Raw genomic sequence first — 7,121 nt, 5'->3', positions numbered from 1 at the left:
GTGCCAAGGACCGTGATTACTCGTATATACCGTGGGTATAACTGCATCTCTTTACTAGCAATATATATGAGTAAATCTAAGACCTTGACATTATAAGCAAAAATGCTATCCAGATGATGAATTCGAATGCTGGTTGATATGATTTTAGAATTCTGGTTGAGAATCGATGAGTTGATTTGGATTCTGATTGAAAGATGATGATTTCTGAATTCTGGTTGAAAGTTGAACAAATCCACAATGAGGATGAATGGGACGAATCCCAGTGATGATGTTAGTAACTGGAAGATTATTATGACTTCAGCAAATCACTATGAGATTAGTGGATTGTGTTGACAGATTGCTGCTGCTTGACGTTTGACCCAGTGGATCTAATTAAGGAATGACAAATTGAGAACTTGCATAACTGAAATTCCCGTGCAGGAATGTTTAGATGAAATTTCCGGTCTGATGGACCATTATTGTGTAAAGAATATGAATGAATTATTCTCTGGTAATGAGTTATGTATGTTCTTCTTGTAGAAGGGATATTTATCCCAAGATTCTGTGGGGGGTGGACCAATCTATAAAGAACCCCAGAATAGGTTTGATCTAAAGTCGGATTTGAATTATAATTAAAGTGGTCTTTTCACCTGAGCGTCTTGGTTAATTTGGGAAAAAGGGACTTAACAAGAATTTTTCGTATTGATAGGATCATAGATCAAGGTCGTGGTGGTGGGAATGTTAACCCCCAACGCGATGAAGAAGAGCTTGACCCGGATGTTTCTAAAACTCTTCATAGATCGCAGCCTGGACCTTTCAAGGGAGAAGGGGAAAGCTTGGGTGAGGCTGTGGAGAAGTGGATCAAAGCAATGGAAGAATACTTTGATGTCACCGGGTACAACGAGAAGAGTAAAATGGCTCTTGCAAGGCTGAAGATAGAAGAAACAGCCAGAGTGGCATGGAGAAACCACTGCGAGACAAACCATCTAGATCGGAACACCCAGACATGGAACAATCTCAAGATTTACCTAAGGAAGAGATTCTGTCCTCCCGGCTTTTTGGAAACCAAGATGAATGAATTCTTAGAGTTAACCCAGGGGAGCAGAACTATTGAAGTGTATCACCAAGCGTTCGCTCTCCTCCTCAAGTACTCTCGCCACCCCCACTGCTGGATGAAGAACAGCTGATGGCCAGGTTCATTCAGGGAATGAACGAACCGTTGAATACCCTAGTGAAGAATGCCAAGCCAGTTTCTATGGGTGAAGCCGTACGTATGGCAAAGGATTTCGCCAAGGCCTTTATTGTCAAGGTCCCGCCGAACCCAGCACCATCATCTTTCAAAAGATTTCTAGCTCCGGAAGGGTGATTCTAACTTTCCACCGCCTAAGAGACAACAAGGTCAAACTCAAGATATGGGAAGTTCCAGAATGGAAGAAAGGTCCTTTTCTTGGAACTCAATCCCCTGAAATTCAACTTCAGAAGTTCCACACTTGAAGAAAGAAGAAGATCTTATTTTACCCTATTTTGGCTTAGAGAGGGAAAATGTCTAGAGAGAGATGATTCAAAATTGAGATATCTTTGGATACAAAAATTCTCCTAATGTCTAAAATGGATTTCCTTGAATCAAAAGTTCAAAATGAACTTTCCAATGTGAATTAGGAATTAATTCAAAATGGTATAAGGGATCTTAGCCTAAGGGTCTACATTTTCAAAGATTTTTGGATTATGGTCCAATTAAGGTTCCAATGGACCAATTGGATTAATCCAAGAGTTGGGATGAGATAAATCCAAAGAATAAAAGAAAATACATAAAAATGAGTAAATGCTCACATAAGATGAAGAGTTGACTGAGTACAAGGTTTATTAGTTAAAAATGAAGAGATATTAGTAAAAAATGAGATATTTTGGAGAAATGATGCATTTTTGACACCTTGGTAAGGAAAGGGAGACTCTTGAGATAGGCGCCTTTTTCACATGTGTGGTTGGGTTTTTTAATTCAAAAAAATGTGATATTTTTATCTCTCCTCTCTCCTGGATCAAACTAGATCAGAAAGGGAGCCAAACTAGTCTAAATCTTGTCCAAATTGAGTCAAATTGAAGCTAAAAAATTCTAGAACCCAGTTGGACTTGGTTAATGGCCTCCCTCACATATAAATAGACCCTTATTCCTCTGTATTTTCATATTGGAACTATACCATGCCAGTATTATCTTAAAATAATCGTATTTCTATTATCCCTTAAATTTTCCTCTCTTGGAAGCTTGGAGCTTCTCTCTCTCTCCAACAACTCTTGAAGTTGCTATTCTCCTCTTAGTCGACCAATTGATTGGTTGGGGGCTTCACTGCTAATAAAGAATCAAGCCAAACTTGGAGGTAAAATTGATTTATATGGTTTTTTCAAATTATCTCAATGACTTTCTTCTCTCTCTCTCTCTCTCTCTCTCTCTCTCTCTCTCTCTCTCTCTCTCTCTCTCTCTCTCTCTCTCTCTCTCTTGTAAACGGTGCACCTGAGAGAGCGAGCAAGAGAGAGAGAGAGAGAGAGAGAGAGAGAGACTGACATTTGTCCAGCAACACTAGAAGGCACTAACAGCCGTCCATCGAACACGACAAGGCACCGACGGCTTTGGTATGTCTTTCTTTTGACATACACACACACACACACATACATGCACGCACGCACGCACACGCGCACACACACACACACAGGGAGAAACATATACAACACAGACACACACATACAGTACAACCACACACACACACACACAGAGAGAGAGAGAGAGAGAGAGAGAGAGAGAGAGAGAGAGAGAGGTTTATGCAGTTTGGCGTGATATGGCACGTGCAAGTCCAATGGAAGTGCGCTATCGTGCAAAATCGCACAAATTATGATAGATTCGGTGCTAGTGCGGTCTTACACACACACACACACACACACACACACACACACACATAGGACATCCACAAGAGAGAGAGAGAGAGAGAGAGAGAGAGAGAGAGAGAGAGAGAGAGAGAGAGAGAGAGAGAGTTATGTCTCTTTCTTTTCCAGGCTTATTCATAGCTCATGGTGGCGAGGACAAAAGATACTGCAAGGAGACAGGGTAAAGGGCCTGGATTGGCAGCCAAGGCTACCTCTCAGAAGAAGCCAAGAAGGGGAAAGCCTATCCATTATCTGAAACAGGCCAGAACAAGAAGGTTTTCCCAAAACTTCTACATTCTAAGGGAAATTAGGAAAGCTCAAAATTGTGTAGAGTTGTCTGTGAACTCCAAAGCTCCCTTTTCAGAGGCTGTGCAGGTCCATTTGTGAGTAGTGGAACCTAACTCTAAGGTGGAAGAGGACAGCCTTGCTTTGTCTACATGAGGGGCTACTGAAGATTTTCTCCTAGAGTACTTCAATGATCTATGTGTTGTGTGTGCCCACACGCATAGGATGACAATAATGCCCAAGGACAGCGAGACACTGAAGAGGCTTAGATGGAGATATGATAAGCTTCTACACCTTGCAGAGCTTATAAATCCAAAGATGAGAGATATCCTGATGATTCCACTAGCGAGAGATCCAAGCGATAAAATAAAAATTGTTGAGATTGCACATGATGTTAACACAAGAGCAAGGGCAAAACAGGAGGCCAGATGGGAAGAAGAGAATAGGATCAGAAATGAAAAGGATCAACAAGCGAATAGAGCCCCAGCGAATCTGCAAGAACAGTACATCAAAGAAATAGAAAAGTTGGAAGCATCTAACCTGGAGATGCTAAAAAGCTTTAAGAGGGGTGTGTTTGTCTTTGTGACAAAATGAAAGATGGTGAGTGTAAGATTCCTCCCTTTAGCTTTTGAGGTGTAAAGTTGTAAGAACCTCCCCTTCTGTTCTTGTAATCATCCCCTCTCCCAAATGGAAGAAAGATCTTGTTTTACCCTGTTTTGGCTTAGAGAGAGAAAATATCTAGAGAGAGAGGTAATTCAAAATTTAGATATCTTTGGATACAAAAATTCTCCTAATTTCTAAAATGGATTTCCTTGAATCAGAAGTTCAAAATGAACTTTCCAATGTGCATTACGAATTAATTGAAAACGGTATAAGGGACCTTAGCCTAAGGGTCTACATTTTTAGAAATTTTTGGATTATGGTCCAATTAAGGTTCCAATGGGCCAATTGGATTAATCCAAGTGTTAGGATGAGATAAATCCAAAGAATAAAAGAAAATACACAAAAATGAGTAAATGCTCACATAAGATGAAGAGTTGACTAAGTACAAGGTTTATTAGTTAAAAATAAAGAGATATTAGTTAAAAAAATGAGATATTTTGGAGAAATGATACATTTTTGACACCTTGGTAAGGAAAGGGAGACTCTTGAGATTGGCACCTTTTTCACATGTGTGGTTGGGTTTTTTAATTCAAAAAAATGTGATATTTTTATCTCTCCTCTCTCCTGTATCAAACTAGATCAAAAAGGGAGCCAAACTCATCGAATCTTGTCCAAATTGAGTCAAACTGAAGCTGGAAAATTCTAAAACCCAGTTGGACTTGGTTAGTGGCCTCCCTCACCTATAAATAGACCCTCATTCCTCTGTATTTTCATATTGGAACTATAACATGCCAGTATTATCTTAAAATAATCATATTTCTATTATCCCTTAAATTTTCCTCTCTCTTGGGAGCTTGGAGCTTCTCTCTCTCTCCAACAACTCTTGAAGTTGCTACTCTCCTCTTAGTGGACCAATTGATTGGTTGGGGGCTTCACTGCTAAAACAAAGAATCAAGCCAAACTTGGAGGTAAAATTGATTTATATGGTTTTTTCAAATTATCTCAATGACTTTCTTCTTGTCAACTCCTCTCAAGCTTCAAAATGATAGTTTTTATTCAAATCAAGCTTTCCCTAAGTTTCTTAATGTAGCCATATTTATGGCTAAATCTCTTGGAAAAGGATGCTTGTCAATGATAGTCTTTTAATTCAAATCTAAACTCCAGGCTCGATGAGCTAGAGGATAAGAATTGATATTTTCATGATTTTGGATTAGTGAAAATAATAATTAATCCTTTTTAGATTGTTTATAAGTACATAAAGATTACTTTAATTCATTCTAAATGAGAAAAGGATTATCCTAGTAAATTGGGAAAAGAGGAATGTCTAAATTAACTTAATCTTGTGGAATAATCATAATTATGTTTATAGTCACGGTTAAAATTATGATTTGAATACATAGTTTGATTTTAAGCATAAACGAAGAACTTCTATCATATTTTCATTACAACCTTTATTCTTTTAGGAAAAACTCAGAATTATCAGTAATAGCAGCGAAGCTATGGTAAAATTTTTAGAAAATAATACATATCTTATTTTTATGCATAATGCCTAAAAGCAGACTTCCTACCATATTCTAGGATTAGACATCCTATGCAAAAAAGAATGATTTTCATCATATTAATGGGAAATAAATTTTTAGTATTTATGCATAAATATTTAATTAAGAGAAAAGAGAAATTTTTGGTAAATTTATTTTTTTGCAAAAAGAGGAATTCCCATGATATTCAAGATTCAAACAATTAAATGTTAAAAGAGGAATTTTTGGCATAATTCAAAATATGAGCATTTATCAAAAGTGAAATTTTGCGTATTATCATTTTTATTGAGAAATATGGGTAGAATTGATTTTTGTAAATCCCATGAATCTTTTATTCAAAAAGAAGATTATTGAATATATCTTATTTGAGAAATTTGAGAGAGAATGTGAAAATATCCATCGAGAAAATTTGGATAATTTCTTAATTAGAAAAGGGAATCTGGAATCCCTGGGAAGATCAAGCAACCAATAAGTAAAGGGAAGTTTAGAATTAGTGCTCATTATACGAAGCTTAAGGAATGAAAATACAATATGTAAATTCTCTTTCTGAGTTCTTATTATTTAATTTTGATAAGGTTTATTTTCTCTTTTTAACCTTTATCAGAGTTGAAAGTAGAGAAACTGTACTAAAAATGGATGTTATAAGATGTGATGTGAATCTGAATAGATGTAGATGGATGTGATGTGGATCTGAATGAATGTAAATGGATGTGATAAGATGTAAATGGATGCGATGTGATGAGATGAGATGTGAATGGATGAGATGGGATGTGATAGATGTGAATGTGAATGAATGGATGGATGTGGATGAATGTGATGAAATGTGAATAGATGTGATGTGATATGGATAGATGTGGATGTGATGTAATGTGCATGGAATGAATGTGATGTGATGTGGATTGAATGAATGTGATGTGATGTGGATGGATGTGAACGAGATGTGATAAGATGAGGATGGATGTGATGAGATGTGAATGAATGTGATGTAATGTAAATGGATGTGAATGGATGTGAATGGATGTGATGATATGTGAATGGATGTGATGTGATGTGGATCTAGATAGATGTGAATGGAAGAGATGTGATGTGAATGGATGTGATGTGATGTGATGTGGATCGGGGTAGATGTGAATGGATGAGATGTGATGCGATGTGGATTTGGGTACATGTGAATGGATGAGATGTGATGCGATGTGGATTTGGGTACATGTGAATGGATGAGATGTGATGAGGATGGATGTGACATGATGTGATGAGGATCTGAATAGATGTGATGTGATGTGGATAGATGTGATAAGATGTAATATGATATGATTGGATGATAATGGATGAAGGATGATAATGGATGAAGGATGATGGGAATAGATGTGATTGGATGATAATGGATGAAGGATGATGGGAATAGATATGACTGGATGTGGAATAAGCAATGTGAATTAATGTAGATGAATGTGGAATAACGAAAAATAATGTGGACAATGTAGAAAGATGAGAGTTCGTTTAGAAACTGTATTTATGAAACTTGTTTTTAAAGGACTGTTTTATGTCAAGAATGCTGGGGAAGCATTTTGACCATCTTGTGAATGAGGTCGTGGAGCCCTAAGTGAAAAAGTTGCAATAGCTGACGGATAGTCAATGGAGGACGTCTCGCGTGGCAAGATCGGCCGAGGTCTTGACTAGCCTTGGTTCTATTTAAATGGTGAGCTTCCGGTAACGATGGATGAGGGACCAAGGAAGCGGCCTATGAGTGAAGCGCTAGGTGACCTGCGGTGCTCGGGCTCTGGGTCGCCCGAAGATACCCAC

This window comes from Cibotium barometz, chromosome 4 (genome assembly GCF_041138505.1).
Source record: "Cibotium barometz isolate CiBa-2024 chromosome 4, ASM4113850v1, whole genome shotgun sequence".
Lineage (NCBI taxonomy): Eukaryota > Viridiplantae > Streptophyta > Polypodiopsida > Cyatheales > Cibotiaceae > Cibotium > Cibotium barometz.
This window is presented reverse-complemented; position numbering follows the sequence as displayed.